At 39.6% G+C, this 23,648-nt stretch overlaps 1 pseudogene; it reads right to left on the minus strand.

Moving 5' to 3' along the window:
- Positions 1 to 125: 125 nt before the first annotated feature.
- LOC114316663 (borneol dehydrogenase, mitochondrial-like) lies at positions 126 to 14,434 on the minus strand (annotated as a pseudogene).
- Positions 14,435 to 23,648: the final 9,214 nt, after the last annotated feature.

Genomic DNA, 23,648 nt, shown 5'->3' on the forward strand with positions numbered 1-23,648 from the left:
CGAGAAATGTTTTTTTTTTTTTTAGATAGGAGATTCTTGAATTAACCTTGAAAGTCCATATTTTAGAACTCTCAAATATATATTTTTTTGTTATATCAAATACATCAGCTTCCATTAAAAATAAGTTATTTGGGTTTTGCAAACAACCCAAAAGCTGGATTGATAACAGTAAATCCCCCATCTAGTGCAAGATTGTGCCCACTCATGTACTTAGACTCATCACTCCCCAGAAAAAGAGCAGCTTCTGCCACATCTTCTGAGCAGAGAGCCACTTCTTTGAGGTTAGAATAAACACTAGAGGCATCACTCTCATCCATCCTGAAAAAATTCATTGTCAATGGTGTCGCAATGAAGTAGGGCGATAAGCAATTCACGCGAATCCCAAACTGCCCAAGCTCTACAGCAACATTCTTGGTCAGTCCTACCACAGCATGCTTTGAACTCGTATATGCGTGAGAAGCAACACCACCAACACTAGAAGAAACACTTCCGATTGTAATAATGCTACCCTTTTTGGCTGGAATCATCACGCGAGCTGCGTGCTTGGTGCCTAAGAAGGCACCTGTTAGGTTCATGCTAATGACTTGATCGAAGACTTTTCATTGTCAAGAATGCTGGTTTTCGCTTCGTCTCCTGTAGCTGCATTGTTGATCATGATGTCGAGCTTTCCATACTTGAGGATGACAGTGTTAACCGCATTTTCAATTTCTGATTCATTACTCACATCTGATAAGAATTATTATACAGAAGCAGCCACGGCTTCAACTTCAGCAACAGTTTCTGCAGAAGCAGCAGCCACGGCTTCAACTGCTTCAACTTCAGCAACAGATTCTGATATGGTCCAGAACAGAGCTTTATCTGTAATATCATGTAATCAGTTAGGCATTGGTTAGCTAATTTGTTAGGAGTTAGTTACACTGTTAGGAGTTAGTTAACTGCTTAGATCAGCAATTGTTTACCTTCTATAAATACAGATTGTATGTACTTTCCAGATTGAATAATGAAATGATAAGAAATACATTTTCATCATGGTATCAGAGCAAGTAAAGCTCTCACGAGTATTCTTGGGTCCTTGATCTCATTTTCTTAGTTCTTTCAAAAGTCTTCAAATTTTTTCTCAATCATTCTTCAGAATTGTTCAATTTTCTTCAATGGCAACTCCTACCTCAAATGCTCTTCCTTCAAATCTGAATCTTCTCATTTCAAATCTTAGTTCTTTCATAACTGTAAAACTGGATTCTTCAAATTTCATCATTTGGAGAAGTCAATTTCTTAATATCCTGCGTGCTACAGATCTGCTAGGGTTTGTTGATGGTTCTCATTCTTCTCCACCATCAACAATTACAAATGCAGATGGAACCACAGCAGTGAATCCAGAATTTCTGCAGTGGAAACAAATTGATGCACATCTATTGAGTTGTTTAACAGCTACACTCACACCTGTAATTTTCTCTTCTGTTTTACATCTTCAACATAGTGCAGAGGTTTGGCAAGTTCTGTCAAAACGTTTTACTACATTGTCTCGCAGTCACATTCATCAACTGAAAAATCAATTGACTAATCTGACCAAGACTTCTCAGTCAATTGAAGAGTATCTGAGTCAGATTAAAGAGTTAGCTGATCAACTTGCTCTTGCCTCTTCTCCTGTAGATCTAGAAGATCTTGTTCTTATTACACTGAATGGTTTACCTGCAACATTTGATGCTTTTAAAACCACAATACGAGCTAGATCAGAAGCCATCTCTATGGAAGAACTTTCATCTCTTCTATGCTCAGAATCTATTCACATGCATTCCACAATCAAGAACATTAATAATCATGAACCTTCAGTCGCATATACTGCTTCTCGTGGTTCTTCTCAAAATTTTTCTTCTCAAAGCCGATCTTATGTCAAAGGTCACAGAGGTGGTTCTCGACATGGCTCTCGAGGACATTTTTTATCTCGAGACAGAGGTCGACATTCATCCAGCAGTCACCATCACAATTTAATTTGTCAGATATGTGGAAAACCTAATCACTCAGCTCTAGAGTGTTGGCATCGATTGAATGAAAATTATTCTGCTCCAAATCCGTCACAGCAACTTCAGTCACAGCAATTTCCAAATCTGTCAAGGCCATTTTCAGCACAATCATCCTCTGGTTTTTCCAACACCAGAGCTTTTGTGGCCTCTGCTTCCTCTCCACAACCTCAGTATGATTCCTCTCCTTGGTATCTTGATTCTGCTGCATCTGATCATATAACTCATGATTTGTCTCAGTTGAGTCTTCATCAACCATACCAAGGCCCTGATCACATCACTGTTGGTAATGGTAATTCTATCCCTATTCTTAATACTGGTAAGGGTCTGTTACCTACTCCACATCATATTTTTAAACTCAACAAAGTCTTGCACACTCCTATTGCTTCCAATCTTGTGTCTGTGCACAAACTTACTAAAGATAATAATTGTACAATCACTTTTGATGATTCTTCCTTCATTGTTCAGGACAAACACACCAAGGACATCCTACACAAGGGCCTTAACTCACATCGTTTATATCACTTTCATACAACCAAGCACAAGCCTTTTTCTGCTGCTATTCCACCTTCTTCATTTCAGTCTCCTAATGCATTCTGCAGTTCAACTACTAATAAAGTGTCTGCCACTGTTTGGCACAAGAGATTGGGGCATCCATCATCTCTCAAGTTTACTAAGCTCCAACACCTTCTTTCTTCCACTTGTAATAAAACCAAGACTGATGAGTTTACTTATGTTCATTGTTGTGTAGCAAAGAGTCATAGATTACCTTTCAAATTGTCTAACTCTACTGTTCAAAAACCATTTTCTCTCATTCACAGTGATGTATGGGGACCTTTTTCCCTTTCTCTTTCCGGTTATAAATACTATGTACTCTTTGTTGATAAATATAGCAAATTTACTTGGCTTTATCCGTTGTGTTACAAAAGTGAAGTATTTGATAAATTTGTAGAATTCACAGCATATGTTGGTACTCAATTTTCCACTCACTTGAAAATTTTTCGTACAGATGGGGGTACTGAGTTTGTTAATGCCTCTATGACTAAATTGTTTAATTCTCATGGTATTCTTCATCAAATTTCTTGTCCCTATACACCTCCTCAGAATGGAGTCTCTGAGAGAAAACATAGACACATCACTGAGACTGCCATTGCACTGCTTCACCATTCTTCTTTACCTATTAAATATTGGTTTGATGCTATTTCTGCAGCCACTTATCTAATTAATCGCATGCCTAAATCTAAGGCTCCTCATTCTTCTCCTTATGAATTATTGTTTCACAAAGCACCTGATTACTCCTTTATGCGTGTGTTTGGATGTCAATGTTTTCCTTGGCTTAAGTCACATACTTCTCATAAACTTCAACCTAAATCCACTTTGTGTGTTTTTCTTGGTTATCATCCTTCTTACAAAGGATATCGGTGTCTTGATCCTTCCTCTGGTAAGGTTTATCTGTCTCGTCATGTCATTTTCCATGAAAATATTTTTCCTTTTGCTAGTACTTCTCCTCCTCCTTCTCAGACCTTGTCTATGCTTCAATCCTTTTTCTGGTCTCCTTCTCCTTCTTCATCTTTCCCTTCTTCAGCAGCTCCAGATCCCGTGCAGTCCACTGCATATCCTAAATCTGTTCAATCTGCACTACCAGCCACAGTTCCCATGCAGTCCAAATCTGCCCTACCAGCCACAGTTCCCGTGCAGTCCAAATCTGCACTACCAGCCACAGTTCCCGTGCAGTCCACTCACTGTCCTAACTCTGTCCAGTCTGCCCCTCAGCAGTCCTCTGTCTTCCCTCAATCTGTCCAGTCTGCACTACCTCCTCAGTATATCTCTTCTTCTCTGCCATCAGCTCCTCTCTCTTCTTTTACTCCCACTTCTACTCCTATTTCTTCTATTTTTATTGATTTACCTCTACCTCCTCCTTCTACTAATTCTCATTCTATGATTACTCGCTCTAAAGCACATCCTCAAGTCTTCTTAGCTTCTTCTTCCTCCTTTTCTGACATTGAGCCATCTACTTATCAACAAGCTCTCACCTCTCCTGTTTGGCACACTGCCATGTTAGATGAATACAAGGCTCTTCTTGCTCAAGGTACTTGGTCTTTGGTTGCTTTGCCTCCTTCTAAATCTGCTATCGGCTGCAAATGGGTATTCCGTATTAAGCGCAATTCTGATGGTTCTATTGCTCGTTATAAAGCTCGTTTGGTTGCAAAAGGGTTTCTCCAACAAGAGGGGATTGATTATACTGAAACTTTTAGCCCCGTTGCCAAACAACCTACTATTCGCATTTTATTGTGTGTGGCTCTGCATTATCAATGGCCTCTGAAACAACTTGACATTAGTAATGCCTTTCTCCATGGTACATTAGAAGAGGAAGTTTACATGACACAGCCTCCAGGCTTCACTAGTTCATCTCATCCCACTCATGTTTGTCTTTTAAAGAAGGCTCTCTATGGTTTAAAACAGGCTCCTCGCGCCTGGTATTCTACCTTCTCCCAATTTTTACTATCGCAAGGTTTTCTTAATAGTCAGTGTGACAATTCCTTATTCATTCAAAGGACTTCTTCCACTGTTACTCTTCTTCTTGTATATGTTGATGACATTTTGGTTACTGGAAATAGCTCTTCTCATATTCAATCACTTCTTGCTCAAATGCATACTGCCTTTGCCATGAAGGAGCTCGGGGATATTTCCTATTTCTTGGGTATATCTATACAAACTTGTGGTGATTCCTATTTCTTATCTCAACACAAATATGCTTCTGATATCCTCATTAAAGCTGGTATGACCGCTTGCAAGCCCTGCAATTCCCCTATGTCCGTTAAACCTTCTCTTGGTTCAGATTCTGCTCTTCCATTTAATCAACCAGAACTTTATCGCAGTGTTGTTGGTGCCCTACAGTACCTTACGATCACCCGACCGGATTTATCTTTCTCTGTTAACCAAGCTTGTCAACACATGCATGCTCCCACTAATGCTCATTTTGCTGCTGTCAAACGACTGTTACGATTTGTCAAAGGGACTTTAGCTCATGGACTCACTTTCAGTCCTAGTTCCTTTGAACTTTAGTCCTTCTCTGACTCGAACTGGGCTGGTGATGCTCTTGATCGTCGTAGTTCTTCAGGCTACTGTGTGTATCTTGGGTCCAACCTTATTTCTTGGTCTGCTAAAAAGCAGCCAACTGTCTCACGATCCTCAACCGAAGCTGAATATCGCTCTCTCGCTCACACCACAGCTGAGCTTACTTGGTTAACCATGTTACTTCGTGAACTTCAGCTTCACTCTCCTATTCCTCCTCTCCTTTGGTGTGACAACCTGTCTGCTATTGCCTTGGCTTCCAATCCCGTGTTTCACACTCGATCAAAACACATTGAAGTGGATTGTCACTTCATTCGAGAAAAGATTGCTACCAAACAGCTACTTCTCAAATACATTCCTTCTCTTGATCAGATTGATGACATATTCACAAAGCCTCTCTCAGTGTCACGATTTCACTATCTTCAAGCCAAGCTTCTGGTCTCTCCCTCTCCCATCAGCTTGCCCGAGGGTGATAAGAATTATTATACAGAAGCAGCCACGGCTTCAACTTCAGCAACAGTTTCTGCAGAAGCAGCAGCCACGGCTTCAACTGCTTCAACTTCAGCAACAGATTCTGATATGGTCCAGAACAGAGCTTTATCTGTAATATCATGTAATCAGTTAGGCATTGGTTAGCTAATTTGTTAGGAGTTAGTTACACTGTTAGGAGTTAGTTAACTGCTTAGATCAGCAATTGTTTACCTTCTATAAATACAGATTGTATGTACTTTCCAGATTGAATAATGAAATGATAAGAAATACATTTTCATCAACATCACAATGAACATAAAAAGCAAGTTCATCACCCAAGTCTTCACATACTGAGTGACCCATGTTGTCTAGGATATCGGCAATAATCACTTTGGCTCCGTGTTTGGTGAACAGCCTTGCGATGCATTCTCCAATGCCACGAGCTCCACCGGTAATCAGTGCCACCTTCCCCTCTAATCTGAAACATTTGCACATATTTTCATACAACAATATAGGGCAAACTATACCGATAGTTCCTACCATTTGATTTGTATGTCATTTTGATTCGTATAATTTTAATTGAGGCTATTTTGATCTTGAATCAATGATATTATTTCAATTTAGTCTAATTAATTACAATTGTTAGCATTTTTTTTATATATAAAAAATGCATCCATAAGCGGCTTGTGTTGTGTTTTTAGGAGTAAAATTATAAATATCATTAACTCAGTAATCATTTTTTTGTCAAAAACCCTAATGATTGAAAGTTAAAATTAGTGAAATTTCAATTTGATTCTTCTGTTCAAGTTGAAAGTTAAAATTAGTGATTTCAAGACATTGTTATTATCTTAGGTTATGCACCTAGAAAAGAATTAACAAAAGGTTAGATATAAGGACCAATTTGAGATTGAACTTAAAGTGTAAGTATCTAATTGTTCAAATTAAAATAATAGAAAGTAAAGTGAAATTTGAGTCAAATTACAGGATTAAAAGTCTAATTCATCCAAAAAAAAAAAATATTTCAAAGAAATTTCATAAAATCTTAAATTTTCCTTTATTATTATTATTATTATTATTATTATTATTATTATTATTATTATTATTATTATTATTATTATTATTTGTGTCTGTCGATATTAGTCTACCTATTGTTAATTTTTTTTTTTTTTTTATCGGCAAAGAAAATCTTTGTTGATGAACGCAAACAAAAGATACAAGACATCAATGAAGAGGAGTTTGGAGCTAACTTAAACTCCAAGCTCCAGTTGGTGAGGAACCAACAAACAAAACAAGAAAGGCAGAACATAGCAATGAGACACTACAAAGTGCGACCACCACTAACAAAACATAGCTGACCAACTTAACTCCACCCATACTGCAAAGTCGAACAAAACTAAGACTAACATATCAGCTCAATCAAGAGAAAGCAGAGCAGTCTGTAGATCAACCCACCTGAAGGAAGTCTCCAAGATTAGGCAGCCACAGAAATCACTCCATGACCAGAAAAAGCCCAATGTACACATCATTTGACACATCTCCCCTGGTTCCAAGGCAACACCTTACACAAATCACAACAGACTAACACCAGCATCATCAAATCAAATTCCACCACCATACCTCAGCACCAAAATCTGAGCAAAACCAAGCTAAACCAGCACAAGAGTTGAGAGCAACACTGCAGATATTCACTTCAGCACTTCATAACAGCAGAATGCCGATAATCAACAACACACAGCTGATATTCACCAAAATCTTTAAAAATATGTTTATTTCAACAAGTAGAGAGAGAATTAAAAGAGAAACAAAACTCATATTGCCTTCCATATTTTTAACGCTTTAACAGAAATGTATCAATTAGAGAAAGAATTAAAAGAGAAACAAAGACTCATTTAATCCCCATCAACTCATGATCAATAATTTAACAGTTTTTTCTATATATAACACTAATTAATTGGGAAAAAAAATTTGTATCAAGCAGTTAAATTAAAAATAGATGAGAAGTGTATATAACATTTTATAACCTGTACGTTGGTACATTTGTAGAGACCTGTGAGATTGACAGATAAAAACAGTGCTTGTTTGAAAACTTTTGCAGTCTGTGTTGCCAAAGGCCTTTACTATGATTCTGTTTGGGAAATATTAGCTTCCTTTTATAGATATGCAAACCTACCTACCATTGAGTTGAATGAGTAGAAATTTAAATGCAACAAGCTCTATAGTTTCAGTATGGATTTGACTTCTCTTTTATTGTAATATCAATTTCAGAGAGTGTTTGAACTTGGTAGGTCTATTTTTGGACTGATTATGATAATTTGAAATATTCACTTTTAAGACTCGTAGGGTAGAATATTCATGCAAAAAATCAAGATGATCGAATATCGATTACTATATATTTGAATCATAGTTGTTTTAGAAAAATGGACGACAAATATAATTTCAAAAATAACCATCTATTTTTTGTAATACAAATTTGATTTAAACATATTGTTACTGATGCTAAATCATCTTGATTTTTTGCATGAATATTCAACTTAACAATTCTTAAAAAGTGAACAGTTCGGATCACCGAAGTCGATTCTAAAATGAACTTTTTTTTTTTTTTTTGATCGGCAAAGAAAAAATTCCATTAAAACATGAAATTTAAAAGGTACAAGGAAAAAAAACGTATTGAGAGAGATTCGAAGAGTAAAAACACTCTCCTACTACTGCTACTCACGTCTTTACAACCAACCCCTCAGCCTCACAATTTTATATATTATTTTTAAAAGACAAATAAAACAACAAAAAAAAAAAAAAAAAAAACTAAAATTCAAGCTCTTGAGCCCCACACCAACACTGAAACACAAAGAACACCCGTGCCTGCCCCGACTGCCGAAGACCACCTAAAACACTGATACCTAAAACACAGAGCCCCACACCTACTGCTGCCGAGAACCACCCATGACTGACTGCAAACCCTGCTGGTTACTCCTCCTTGGCTCAACAAAATCCTAGCTCTCGTCAATAACCTCCGCCGGAACCTGCTGCTGGTGCCTCCTCTACGCTGCCTCTGTAAATGGAGCCGCTGGTGCTGTTAATCCTCACCACGGTTTTGCCCTGAAAACCCAGATTACCATCTTAAACTTCACCCACGGTTTACTCACCCAAACAACTCCCTTGGTTGATCCTCACCAACAAACGCTGAGCAATCCCCTCTATGTAGACCCGGTACCATTCTCCTCTTATCCGAACAAAAACATCGACCACCAAAGATTTGAAACGGAAATCACCCCTCAAACTCCCACTCGCATGGAGCGCTCGAATGAAGAACCTAAACAGCTCTGAATCCTCCACCCCTCAAACTCCCGCTCGCAGTGGAAGTGCCCGAATGAAGTTCCTGAACCAACCCACCCAAGATCAACAAACCCCCGCTCGTAGCTACCCTAAACCAAAACCCATGGCCAAATCTGAACACCATGGCCGAAGCAGAGATAGATCTAACACCTGCCAAGGAAAACACAGCAAAAAACCCCAAAGAAAACCAGAGAGAACAGACCACCTAAACAAAAACGAAAGGACAGAACAGCATCCTAATCAAATCTAGAGATTAGATTTGAAAAGAAGAAAACCGAAAAACAAAAGGGGGCTCAAGATTATAAGGAGAAAAAACAACAACACGAGGAAAAGCTAGGCCAGCCAACCGCTATGGCCATAAGGCGGCGGCCGGCTGGCCAGCGGTGAGGCCCTGAGGTGGAGGTTTTTTAGAGAGAGAGAAAGATGTGCAATAAGAATCAGACCCATGATTCTAAAATGAACTTACCAAATCCAAACGCTCTATGAAGTTGAAATAGTTAACATGAGAGAAACTCAACCCTTTTAGTATAATTATACTGATTTTTGTTTTAATAAGGTTAAAGATACTAAAATTAATATAAATGGTTTGAAAATGCAAAAAATTACAGTAAAATATATATTTTATTATAAAAAATATGACAATATCATTCTTTTTTTCATCCAAGTAGAATTAGGTACTATATGAATTAAAACCTTAGGGAGCTCATTGTAACTATTTTAAATTTGTGGGGTTTAATATAATTTCTCCAAACTTGAAGAAATCTCGGTATAATTTACCCTTTAAAAAAAAATTACCTTTTAGCTTGATCAAATTTTCTTTTTTATTTCATTTCTCCATGCAAATCAACAGCCAAACTTACCCTAACATTTTAAGCTAGTTTTATTCCGTGTATATAGTAATGGGGGAAATCCAATGCACATTGTTAGGATTTTTTTGCGTTGAAAATTAGGATTGTTTGTTGTGTTATAGTAATTTGTGATAAAAGTTACTAATGACAAATTTATAATATGCAACCAAAGTGAAAATTATACTATTTGTGATGAGTGGAAAATTATACTGTTTGTTTAGAAAAAATTAAATCATTTTATAATTTAGCAAAAATTACATTTTTTTTTTTGGTGTGTAAAGTTTGATATTTGTAACAAAATAAATACTGAATTCTTAATTTTATCAATTTAAACACTAATATTTTGATTTCTTTTTAATCTAAACTATTTACATGTTTTTATTAAGTAAATTGACGAAAAAATTGTATTTTAGTCATTAAACTCAATGGAAAAAAAAAAGTATTTTAGACACTTTATTTATAAGGAAAAATTAATTTTACTTCCCTGTTGTATGTCTTGATAACACTTTACTCCTTGTCTTTTAAAAATAGTAATATGGAAGAAGAGGAGAGAGTCAAGTGCAAACTCGGAGAAAATGGAGGGAGGAGGTTAGAACCCAGTAATACAGAGGAGGAGAGTTAGTAGTCAGAATGGATCTCGGAAGGAGGCGACGATTGTTACGATATTCGTTGATAACATTCCAGATTCCATGGGCCCTAGAGGATTGTTCAATCTATTTCGAAAGTTTGGCTTAGTGAAAGATGTGTTTATTCCAGGGAAGATGAGGAAAGCATCAAGATCTAGATTTGGGTTTGTAAGATATGATTACGACGTGGCTGCTGGGATAGCGATAGAGAAGGCAGATGGGTTGTGGTGCGATAATAAGGAGCTGAGGGTCAAAAGAGCTGAGTTTCAAAAACCTCAAAGAGCTGGTCAACCGGAGCAAAGGGGGCTGAACAGAGGCGAAGATGGGAGAAGGATGGATCAAGGGTTCCAGATTCAGTAGGGGCTGGGAAATGGAAGTAAGAAGACTTATGCGGAGGTAGTAGTAAAGGGGAGTGCCAGAGTGGGTGCGCAAGTGGTAATAAAAGCTACTGAAGAAAGTAATGGCTGGCAGTATGAAAGCTTAGTAGTTCAGCTGAGCAACTTCTTAGCTTTTAACGATTTTAGAGCAGAACTTTGGAAAAGATGGATGCACGATGTGGTTGCAAGAGAGGGGGCTGGACGCATAGTTCTGTTAGCCTTCCCTTCAGCATAGCACATGGAGGTTGGGAAGGAAAAATTAGAAGTGTAGGGAAGGCAATGGTGTGATTCAATTGAAGAATTGGGGGAAAGGTCAGTTTATGGAGCAAGAAAGGCGCGTCTGGCTGATTTGTCTTGGCATTCCCATAAACCTATAGAGTGTTACAACTGTTCGAAACATTGGTAGTCATTGGGGGGTATTAACTCAGTTTGAAGAAGATATTAATGATCCACAAAATTTCCAGTAAGCTAAGGTTAGAGTAGTAACAAAGTACATGGAGATGATCAATGAGACAATATTTTTGGTGCATAAAGGCAAGCACATTCCAGTTAGGGTCGATGAAGAAGTCCCTAGTTGTTTACTCCCGAATCCAAGTAGCAACAGTAGTATGCAACATTAGCAGCTGCAATCCAATACAAAAGGAGGGGCAGATCAGTTGTCCAGCAATGGTGGTAGTTGCAAGAGTGCAGAGAAAGCTACTTCAGAAAAATAAGAGGAGGGTGTAGATGGGTGTGATGATGTAAGTAGGGTGTTGGAAACTGAGATGGCCAGATCATATGAGCAGGGTATAGGAAATGATGGCAAGCATGCATTAGCTGCAGTAGGTTCAGAGAGTGGAATGGGGAATAACATAGCAGGTATAGTTGCAAGAGAGGGTGAGATGGGGATTGACTTAGTAGGTGCATACTCTAGAGTGAAGGGGCTAGTGCAGGAAGTCATGTCTCAGTAGACAATAATGAATAAAGCTCATGAGTTGGAAAAGGACTTATACACTGGGGGTCTTCTAAAAGAGCTGAGTGGGCCAGTGTGTGCAAGGAATAATATAAGTCTAGAAGTTTTACTTGAAGGCATGCAGGTTGGGCCTGAACCTAGTGGGCCAAATAAGGGGGTGGGGTCGAACCTCAGTGACTGTGTGGCCCAGACCCAAGTTAGACCAACTCTGGCCCAAACCATCCATATGTCTGTGCCAAATAGGGCAGGTCAAGGAATAAAATTCAAGGAAGCAGCAGCAAAAAGAGGGTGTATTTCAGGAAAGAATAGTAGTGAACAAAGGAGAGGTATCAATATAGTTGGTGGACATATGAAACAAAAAGGCAGGATGGGTAGGCTTGGCTTCCAAAGAGGGGCCATCTTCAGAGCCTCAGCAGTGGCTGTAGCCAAGTCATTATCTATTTCCCAAGATCAGACCCTGAAAAGAAGGAGCAACTTAGTTGAGGAGGCCCAGACAACAGTAAAGGTTGGTGTATTGCTGGGTATACAGTGTCAAGGCTAAGAGGAGGAGGTAGTGTCTAAACTAGTAGATATGGAAGAGAATGATTTGGGGAAAATTGCAATTGAAGCAGTGCAATCAGATCATAGCTGGTTGCTAAGAAGGGGTTTAGGTGTAAGTTGTGATGGTTATTATGAAGATTTTATCATGGAATGTAAGAGGGATGAATAGGCCAGAAAAAAGGGGAAAAATAAAGAGACTAGTGAGGGAAAGAGATAGAGGTGTATTGTTAATACAAGAAAATAAAAGAAGCTCGATGGATGATAATTTTCTCAAAACAATTTGACCCTTTAAGGAGATGGGCTTTATGTAGGTAAATGCAAATGGAAGTGCTGGTGGAATTCTATGTGTTTGGAAACCCCAGGTTTTTGAGCTTCAGAATTGCTGTAGTAATAAGCACTTCATCATTCTATCAGGTACAGCTTGTAGTTCTTTTCTATATGTTATTATTAATGTTTATTCCCCAAATGAGGGTGTGAGGAGGAGACAAATCTGGGAATCTTTGGTAAGTATTAAGCAACACTTCCCATTACCCTGGTGTGTGGGAGGGGACTTTAATGAAGTTAGGTACATGAGTGAGAGAAAGGGCTGCACTAGAAGAGAGAGGGGAATGTCAGATTTCAATGAGTTTATAGAAAAGTTGGAAGTGATTGGTATGCCCATGTTAGGCAGATAGTACACATGGTGTAATACTGTGGAAGGGGACAGGTGGAGCAGGATAGATAAATTTCTGGTAGATCCAATGTGGTTGGAGAAGTTTGCCATAAAACAATGGGGATTACCTAGAACAATCTCAGACCATTGCCCAATATTTCTCAAATAGGATGATAGGGATTGGGGTTTAAAGCCCTTTAAATTCATCAATGCTTGGAGGTCACATCCCATGTTCATGGCTGAAGTTAAAAAGTGTTGGGAGGAAACTCAAGTGCATGGATGGGCAGGGTTTAGAGTCATGAGAAAGCTGAGCAGTTTGTGGGATCATCTGAGGGTGTGGAACAAGGCAGTGTTTGGCAATATAGACTCCCTACTAAGGTTTGCTGAAGAGGAGCTGCATGAATGGGATCTAAAGGCTGAATCCAGGTCCTTGACTGGTCTGGAAATTGAAAGAAGAAGAGAAGTCAGATCTAAGGTGTGGCAACTTAACAGAAACAAGGAAAGGATGTGGCAACAAAAATCTAGGATGCAGTGGGTTAGATTTGGGGATATAAATACAAGGTTTTTTCACATAATGACAAGCAGTAGGCAGAGAAAGAATATGTTAGACTCAGTTTTGGTGGAGGGGGAGAGGTTAGAGGATCCAGTGCTGGTAAAACAGGAGATGGTTAGGCACTTTAGTCAGCAATTTTCTGAGCTTTGGATTCATAGGCCAAAAATTTCAAGCCCTTTTGCTACTATTAGCCCTGAGGCAGCAGTGAGTTTGGAAGATGTTTTTACTGAGGCTGAGATTTGGGAAGTAATTCAAGATTGTGATGGGAACAAGGCCCCTGGTCCTAATGGCTTTGACCTAGCTTGCATTCAAACTTGTTGGAAAATTATGAAAGGGGAAATAATTCAGTTGATGCATGAATGCCACACCAATAGAAAGTTGTCAAGAGGGATCAACAGTTCATTTATTGTTCTTATTCTTAAGAAGGACAACCCTATAGGTTTGGGGGACTACAGACCAATTAGCTTGGTCAATTCAGTCTATAAAGTCTTGGCCAAGGTGTTGTCTAGAAGACTCAATAGGGTTCTTCCATCTGTGATCAGTGAAGTCCAATCTACCTTTGTTTATGGAAGGTACATCCTAGATTGGGTGCTAATAGAAAATGAGGTAGTAGATGGGTGGAAGAGATCTAAGAAGAAGGGGATTATTCTCAAGTTAGACTTTGAAAAAGCATATGATTCAATAAATTGGGAGTTTCTAGTATCTATGTTGAGGAACTTTGGATGTGGTGAAAAATGGATTAGTTGGATGAAAACTTGCATCTCAACTGCTAAGATTTCTGTCCTGGTTAATGGTGCACCGACTGAGGAATTTCAACCACAAAAAGGGCTTAAGCAGGGTGGCCCTCTTTTACCTTTCTTGTTCATTATAGCAGCTGAAGCACTTAATTTGTTACTGGGGAGGGCTACTGAGAAAGGCTTATTCCAAGGTGCTATTGTTGGTTCTCAAAAGTTGAGTGTATCTCACCTCCAATTTGCAGATGATACCATCATTTTCTGTGAAGGGGATTTAGAGGAGGTGAAGAATTTAAAAAGAGTGTTAAGGTGCTTCGAGGTGATGTCTGGGCTGAAAATTAACTACCACAAGAGTGTTGTTTGTGGGGTGGGCTTTCAAGAGGAACAAACTAAAGAGTTTGCTCAGACCTTGAATTGTCGAACTAAGAGGTTGCCTTTTAACTTCTTAGGTCTGCCTTTAGGGGCCAACCCAAGAAGGAAGAACACTTGGGTCCCAGTAGTGGAAAAAGTTAAGAAGAAGTTATCCTCCTAGAAAAGGAAGCTGGTCTCTTTCACGGATAGATTGTCTTTGATTAAATATGTTCTGTCTAATTTTCCCATCTATTTCCTCTCATTGTTCAGGATGTCTAAGGGGGTTGTAAGGTCTATAGTGAAGCTACAGTCCTCCTTTTCGTGGGGAGGGTCAGAGAATAAGAAGAAGGTACACTTGGTTCAATAGAGGGAGGTCACCAAAAGTAAATGGCAAGGAGGCTTAGAAGTGAGAGATGTAGGAGAGGTGAATGATTACTTGTTGTTAAAATGGTAGTGGAGGTATGGGAAAGAAGACAAAGCTTTGTGGAAATTTGTGTTATGCTCTAGGTATGGTAGAATTGGTGGGGGTTGGATGCCACCAGTGTCTCACATAGATGGGATGTCTAATATCTGGCAGGACATTGTGAAGCTACCTGCAGTCAACTAGCATATGGGAGATTTTTATGAGGACCATTTTAAAGTATCTGTTGGTAATGGGAGGAGAATACTCTTCTAGTCTAATGACTCGGTATGTAGAAGAGGGTTGAAGGTTGAGTTCCCCAAACATTACATCAAATTAGTGCCTAGAAGAGCAGTGCAGGGGTATGGCATCTGCAGTTCAGAAGAAGGCTGTTTGCTTGGGAAGAGGAGGAGCTGCAGAGGTTATTAAGCCTGTTGGCTTCATCCCCTGCAATCAGATCTGAAATTGAAGATTCTTGCTCACGGTTAGCTAACAACTCAGGTTAGTTTTTAGTGCTCTCTGTGTGGCAGTGGTGCATGGCAGCAAATGGACCTAGTTTGAATATTCCTGTAGGATTGTGGGTTAAGTCTACACCCTCAAAAATGCAATTTTTCTACTGGCTGGTTTGGAGGGAGAGGATGAAGTCTTAGCTGCAACTGTTAGTTCCTCTTGTGTTTTCTGCAATGTTGTGAAGGAAACCTAGGATCATGTGTGTAGACCGCCCAAACTCACTTCGCACGCCCCCCTTTCAAAGAGGGCGCAAATTGGGTTCATAGCTACTACAGTTCGGACTCCTGTCACGGTTCTGAATCTAATCTCACAAAGTGCAATGTAGGACTGATAAATCACCAAAGAGTCCAAATTCGGCAATTAGTTTTGAAAAATCAATTTTGAATCAAAAGCGCCAAACATGGACTGCTTTGCCAGATTTCAGAGTCACCACCTAAATGTTTTCTTTTTGGGAAATTTAGGAAACTCTGACTCGTGCCAAAGGCCACGTGTCCGTCATCACCAAAGTTGCATCGGCTCGGGAACTTGGGTATGAAGGGGGAAGGTCATGAAATGAGCACCCCCCACTCGTCCGATCAAAGATCGGCCTCTACTAACATGATATGTTATTTTTGAAAACACATGCGTTCTTATTCCGATTTATTGGCTAACTTACTATGTGATGCGCACAGCATACAAGTATAGACTCAATCGAAAAAATTGGAACAAAACATCTCATGTTTGTTTTTGGAAAATGGTTTGAAAGTGCTACTCGCAAGTAGGCTAAGACGCGGATTTGCCACCCTCAAGTGAGCTTAGAAAACAACATGATTTTGCCACTCCGCAAAGTGGGCTTAAAACGCACATTTTGATGAATTGTTCTAATTCAAGCAATGAAGCCTTCATCCACAGGCACTCATGCAGTTAATCAATTAAGCAATTAGCCTCATGGCATGCATGCTATCATGGCAATCACTTGTACGCATGCAAGGATGCTAAAGTATAAACACTTACAGTGTACTCCGAGCCAAAAAAGAAGTTAATTAGAAATCATGCATGATCCTAACTATACAAGATGCCTGATGCAATCGCATGCAAAACTGCAACTAAAATAGGCTCGGCTATCTAAGATGGCATATGAATACAACACTTGATAACATGCTATTAAACACGTATTCAAGAAAGTGTATTGAAATACAATGCAGTTTGAATGATGCGCCGAGCCCGGTGCATGCAAGACAAATGAATGATGCACACATGCAAGCATAAAGTATGCTAATTGAAAATATGCCCTAAACTAACCATTGAAAGCGGTAAGTAAAAGGGAGAAAGAAACGGGGGTTGGAAGACTTGCACACACGCACGCATGCTTATTACAACATTTGCCCTCTCGACGGAAAGTCCGAATGAATAAGCTAAGCTAATCTAAGCTAAGCTAACTAACTAATCTAATTAAACTAATTAGACTAATATTACACAACAAAATAAAGAAATAGCTAAGCTAAGCTACTTAATTATTACAACATTTAATTAATTAACAAATTAATTAAATTACAAATTCAAATGCTAACTAATAAGGAAAGCATTAAATTACACTACTTCAGCTCTGCCTCAGAAGGTCGAACATGCATGCACGCATTCGGTTTCTCGCCCCGAAAAGCCTTCCAGTTTGCTCTCTTGAGGCTCTATTTGCAAGGTGTCTTTCAGTGCTTGCTGCTGAAACTTACCAAAACAGTGCTGGGGAGTGCACCAGTGTCCTGCTGGCCATGAATAGTTGCTGCCAACCCCCCCTGCCAGCCAAGGATGAACACTGTCGACCATAGATGAAAGGGTGCCGGCCACTGGTGTGTTGTGACACCAAGCTGCATAGAGCACAAAATAGAGAAAATGAAGGGTCTCCCTAGAATATGTATGTACCATGCCCTTCCATATCATCTCAAAACATCAAGGGAGAGGCATAATTGAATCCAAGACCATCAATCAAGCATCTCAATGCATGATGGTCAAAGATCCAACATGTACAAATTCAATAAATGCATGACAAACAGGACACTTAGACCATCCCCTTATCATGAGAAATCAAAGGTAATGGAGACCAAGGGAGATTGGCTCATTTCATCACTTCAAGTATGAAATGAACCAATCTTCCTCGTGTTCAATACAACATACGATTGAACACAATGCAAAGCAAGCAACATGCTCATCTACCAATGCAAATCTTAGCATGAAATGCGAGACTCTAATACGCCAACACTCATACACAACATGCTAGAATACTTAAGCATTAAAAGCTAGTGAAAGACACAACACTAGAATCATGCAAAGAAATGCTCAATGGACTAAACCAACACCAAATAGTCCCCATGCATGCCAAAATGGTGGCAAAATCCTGCTGGAAATGAAGCACCAAAGGCTACAACAACATGCTCATGCATTGGCTCACAAGCTAGGCATTAAACACAACTCTCAAACATAATTAAAGAGTGATAAACATGAGAGTATGATAGTGAAACATGCTCTGAAATCATATATCAAATGATGCTATATCACACAAATGTCACAAATAAGGCACGCTAGAGGTCTTAAAACACAAGACTAGCAAAGCCATTTGCACTATAGCCCTACAAGGCAAGCCATACATGACCAAGACCACTTAAAATAGACCTCAGGCATGTTAAATCAGTGCAAAAATGTGCTGGAGCAAAGCTAACACATGCTAGAATGATGAACAAAAACATGAAACATATTAGGCCAACAAGCATGATTGCACTACAAGTACCGAAAGCATGCAAGAGGTGACCAAATCAGCCAAAACCAGAGTTATGGCATGGAAAATAATGGCTAAAAGCATGCTTGAACTAAGCAAATTCAAGGCACAAAGACATGCTACTTTGCAAGGCTACAAGTAGGATTACACTACAAGTACAAGAAACATGCAAGAGGTGACCAAATCAGCCCAAAAGAGATTTATGGAAGGTCTAAAAAGTCACAAAAAAGTTCTTGAACTAAGCCTCAAAAGGGTAGAAACACATGCTCATTTGATAGGCCAACAAGACAAGAAAGCAAGACAAGAGAAGAAAGGACCACCCTTTCCTATTTTGAGCCTCAAAACAGGTTTTCCACCACTAAAATTCCTCTGGAATTCAGTGGTTTTAAGGCCAAAACAAGATGATTTCAAAGGCTTTAAAGAAAGGCAAGAAGCTTAGCAAATAAGCCACCAAAGAGTGTGAAACACCCCTAACTCCAAAAACACTTTAAACTACCATTCTTAAGCCTTAAAAAAAAGGTTTTTGTAGTTGACAACTAGGCCAAAATCAGCATGAAAAGGTGGCCAAGGTTGTGTAGAAAAACAAGCTTAAAAGAGGGAGAAGCTCACCCTTGAAGCACAGCAGCAAACAGCCAACAAACAGCCACTTTTCTTGAACCAAAACCACCTTTAGCAGCCCAAAACAAGTTCCAAGGGACTTCAGCCCAATGGTGATCAAGTCTTCTTAAGGGTTGATAGATTGAAGATAGTTGTATGCAAGCCTTCTAGCACAAAAGCTTTGGAGAGGGTGAAATCTAGAGAGAGGTTTGAAGAGAAAGAGGCTTCCAAACCTTTTCCAAATTGCTCTCCAATGTTCTAACTCTTGAATATGAGATACAAGGCTTCATTATATAGCAAAAATGGAGCATTTGGTCAAAAATATCTCAAGAGAGACAGCTGAAGCAAGTTGGAGCAAAATATCTGTCCAAAACTGCTTTCAGCCATCTGTCGTCGGCACTGTACCACTGTTGGCCGGCACCTTACCATTGATGGCCGGCATGGGTCACTCTTGAATGGCATGGCGCCGGCATTGGCCATTCATGGCCGGCGCACTCCCATAGAGGCTGGCAACAAAAATCAGTCCTAGTCCCTGACTTGAAGCAAGCCTAACTCCTTCATCTGGATGCCTTTTCAGGTCATTCTTATGTGCAAATTGAAGCCCCGGAAGTAAGATTTCCAATGGTGGAAGCCTCACATCAAAATTCTAACTATGATAAGAGATATCCCTCTTTTAGTGAAGACTGCTCAGTTTCGGTCCAACCGGATTGATGCCCTACTTCAACCAGCCATATCTCTCTCATCTGGCCTCTGCTTGAGGAGATTCTTGAGTGCAAAATGAAGCCTCGAAAATATTATTTTCAACGGTAGTGGCCTCATAGCTGAAATCCAAATGTACAAAAGGATAGGCCTGATTTAGCGAGGGTTGCTCGACTCTCTCTTAACGATTCATGCCCAACTCCTTCCCCAACTGGTTTCTTCCCTCTTCTCCAATTTTCTTCAACTCCAAACCCCTAAGTAAGGTGTTTTGAAATTTTTTTCAAAGATTTCATCTCTCTTTCATGCATTTCCACTTTGTCCTTGCTCAGTTTACCAAAAAGCGCAACATTTAACAAAATGCGAGCGTCAGAACTTCGTAGGAACCTTTTCGAAAGTGTCTTGAAAGAGAGGATTTTAAGATCCAAAATGTTTTGGTCCAAAAATGGGGTGTGAGATTGGGATTTAACGCTCTCCTTGCTGAAGAAATCGACCCTTTGGCACTGCACAACTTTCACTACCAAGTAAACCATCAGTAGCGCCCAAGTCTTAAGGGCGGTCAAAAATTGGGTGTCTACAGTTGCCCCTCTTTGACAAAGCTCAAAGTCATGAAATGACATGAGTGAATGTCAAAGCCTAGAGACGACCCATTTTTGACGAGGCCGAAGACTTGGACAAACAAACAAAATACAATATAGATGCGCTCGCAGGCTGGGGCAAAATGCAAATGACATGCATGATGCAAGAGCATAACTTATGATCATGCAAAGAGGGCTGTAATGAAATATTTACGCAAACTAAATACAACATTTTAAGCAAATTGACAAATTACAATAGTCTCATACATGAGAAGAAGAAAGCCAATAAGCACGCTACGCGCGAGCAACATAAACCAAACTACACTTCATGCAGGAAGGATATAAGAAAATTATGCAATCTTAACTACGGCTCACGCAAGAAACACTAAAAGTGACTATCGGGAACACCCAAAGTCTCAAACGAAACACCTCCTAGCATATCAAACGCGAAAGGAGAAGGACTGCGCAAGAAAGCGCAGTCATCCAAACGCACGTCAAACGCGAGAAGAGAAGGGCATCCAAACGTGCGTCAAACCCGAGAGGAGAAAGGGGAAGGACACGCGTGTCAAACGCGAGAGGAAAGGTATCCAAACGCGTGTCAAACGCGAGCAGAAAGGTATCCAAATGCGTGTCGAACGCGAAAGGAGAAAGGGGAAGCAAACGTGTGTCAAACGCGAGCGGAGAAAGGTACGTCCAAACGCGTGTCAAATGCGAAAGGTGAAAGGTAACCAAACGCATGTCAGACGCGAGCAGAGAAAGGTATCCAAATACGTGTCAATATGTGAGAGGAAAAAGGTATCCAAACGCGTATCAAACGCGAAAGGAGAAGGGTATCCAAACGCGTGACAAATGCGAAAGGAAAAGGGTATCTGAACGCGTGTCAAACGCGAGCGGAGAAAGGTACGTCCAAACACGTGTCAAACGCGAAAGGAGAAAGTACGTCCAAACGTGTTTCAAACGTGAAAGGAGAAAGGTACGTCCAAACGCATGTCAAACGCGAAAGGAGAAAGGTACGTCCAAACGCGTGTCAAACGCGAGAGGGGAAAGGTACGTCCAAACGCGTGTCAATACACGACATGAAAAAGGTATCCAAACGTGTGACAACCCTCACCTATGATTAGTGCTAATCTATGATTAAGCATGATAAGTAATTGATCGGACTGAAATTCTAAATTGATTGCAAGAGTATATTGCCTTACTTGCATTTCTATCTGTTTGTCATTTGATTGATATGTTCATGTTTTAATTTCGAACTGGAAATTGAAGGCCTTATCGGCGACCGAATCTAAAATTGATTGGTATTTTATGCTAATTAGAATTTATATGATTTTATAGTAGATTTAATTGAAATATGATTTGGTTTGATTAAATTAGATTAAATAATGTTAAATCACTTGAACCTAGAGTATTTACATGTTTGCCACTTAGTGGGCCACCTTTACAAACTTGTGTGGGACTTAATTCACACCCTTGAGGCATCATTTCAACATGCATATCTCAAACCAAACCGTGAGAGTGAGAGGAGAGTAGGAGAAAATTGATTCAATAAGAATTTTGCTTGAACTTTGGAGATTTGAAGGAAACTTGGAAGATTTGAGCTTCTACACTTAGAATTCAAGACCGGAGGTAGAGATTTCGTCCTCTCATTTGTACATTTGAGTTGTTCTTGCATGGTTCATGGGATTATTGGAGGTTAGAGCCAAATTATGGTTTAAAGTGTTGAATTGAGAATTAATCCATGCATGCATGTACATATTCTTGCATTTTGAGGTTGTTCTTCATGAATTTCCACATGCATGTTCATGTTTATGTTATAGTCCATGAATTCACCATAGTTTTGAGCCTAATCTTGCATTTGATCATGTTTTAGAGCACTAGAGTTCATAGGAGTTCTTGAATGTTATGTTTTTACATAATTCATGAAAACTTCTTTGAAATGGTGTTCAATTGACTCACCCTTGGGCTTTGATTTTACAAATTGATCTTCAAAACATGTTATATTGTTGGTTTCCAAGTGTTTTCCAGAAAATTGGCCCAAAAGGTTGAGTTTTGATGTGTTGAATGCTTGGTTTGAGCTTGGGAGGCAAATATGGAAATCCCAGATTTTAGCTTCCACGCTCGAGCGACCGTCTTTTGTTCAGAGCTCTGCTCGAGCAAAGGAATGCTCGCTCGAGCGTAGATTACAAGCTCTCAGATTTTTGGTGCATGCAGATGCACGCTTGAGCAACGAGACCTACGCTCGAGCAAGCATTGAGCGGGGATTTTCAACATCCAGCACTTTTTGCATTTTTACAGACCACTCGAGCGAAGAAGTCCATGCTCGAGCAAGACCCTTGTTTTCTAAAAAATCCTGAAAAGTGTTTTAAAGTACATCTTTGCATCCTCATTCCATCCTAGGCATTCCTATTCCCAGTTTAAGGCATCTTAATGAGGATATTGATATAGAACCACACTGAGTCAAGATAGGGGCTAAGTTGTTGATTCCAAAGTGTGTAACTTAGAGTGTGTTCGTTCTATAACTGTATAGGGTTGGCATCCGAGGACGCTCATTAGCTGCTTATAGCCCCGTGCTCTGTGAGTAACAATGTTGTAAAGATATGTTCAATGATGATTAATTCCTGAATAATTAACTATACTGTTTTCTGAAGTGATACTGTTTACTGAATGAATGATGTCCTACTTATGAACTGTATTCGTGGCATCCATAGCAATTTACTGTACTGTTACTGTACTGCTACTGTCACAGAGATCTCTGTCGGTTCCAATACTTGGAACCAATACTGTATACTGTTATGATGGCCATCAACTGACTACTTGGTCTGTTAAGACCTACTGTACTGTTTATTATTGGATGTACCACATATGACTGATCTGACTGCTTAATGACTGAAAGGACATTCATTCTTAACCTCTTTACGCATTTGTTATTCACTGGGCTTTACCTTACTGTTTATATTTATATGTAGGTGTTCAAGCACAGGATCGATGCTAGGAGCGTTGGGTTAGCTCTCGTTTTGTCAGGCCAACCATTTTGCCTCACTGCGAGGTTCCAAGTCATCTCAAGCTAAGGCTGTTTTGGGGTGTCCCTGTTTCACCCTTCTGTCTCTGTTTGTAATAAACGTTATAGACTTGTACTGTACAGTTATGGTGAAGGGATTAGGTCCCTAACCTGAAGGTTTTTATGTATCTGATTATATATATGTTTTTTATTATGAATGTGGCTTGTTTATGAAAGTCCTTTCGTATTCAGATTGTCACATCTCATTGGACATTTTTTATTTACTGTTTTGACTTCCGACAGCCTCTTACTCTGTATTTCTGTCATTACTATTAAGCAGGCCTTTGGTAATCACGGATTACTGGCCGGTTTCGATGCTTAAACCCATAGGGGCGGGTTTGGGTCATGACAAAACGCGTGTCAAACGCGAAAGGAGAAGGGTATCCGAACGGTGTCAAATGCAAGCGGAGAAAGGTATGTCCAAACACATGTCAAACGCAAAAGGAGAAAGGCACATCCAAACGTGTGTCAAACGCGAAAGGAGAAAGGTACGTCCAAACGCGTGTCAATACGCGAGAGGAAAAAGGTATCCA

This window comes from Camellia sinensis, chromosome 4 (assembly GCF_055761805.1).
Source record: "Camellia sinensis isolate YWXY chromosome 4, ASM5576180v1, whole genome shotgun sequence".
Classification (NCBI taxonomy): Eukaryota; Viridiplantae; Streptophyta; class Magnoliopsida; order Ericales; family Theaceae; genus Camellia; species Camellia sinensis.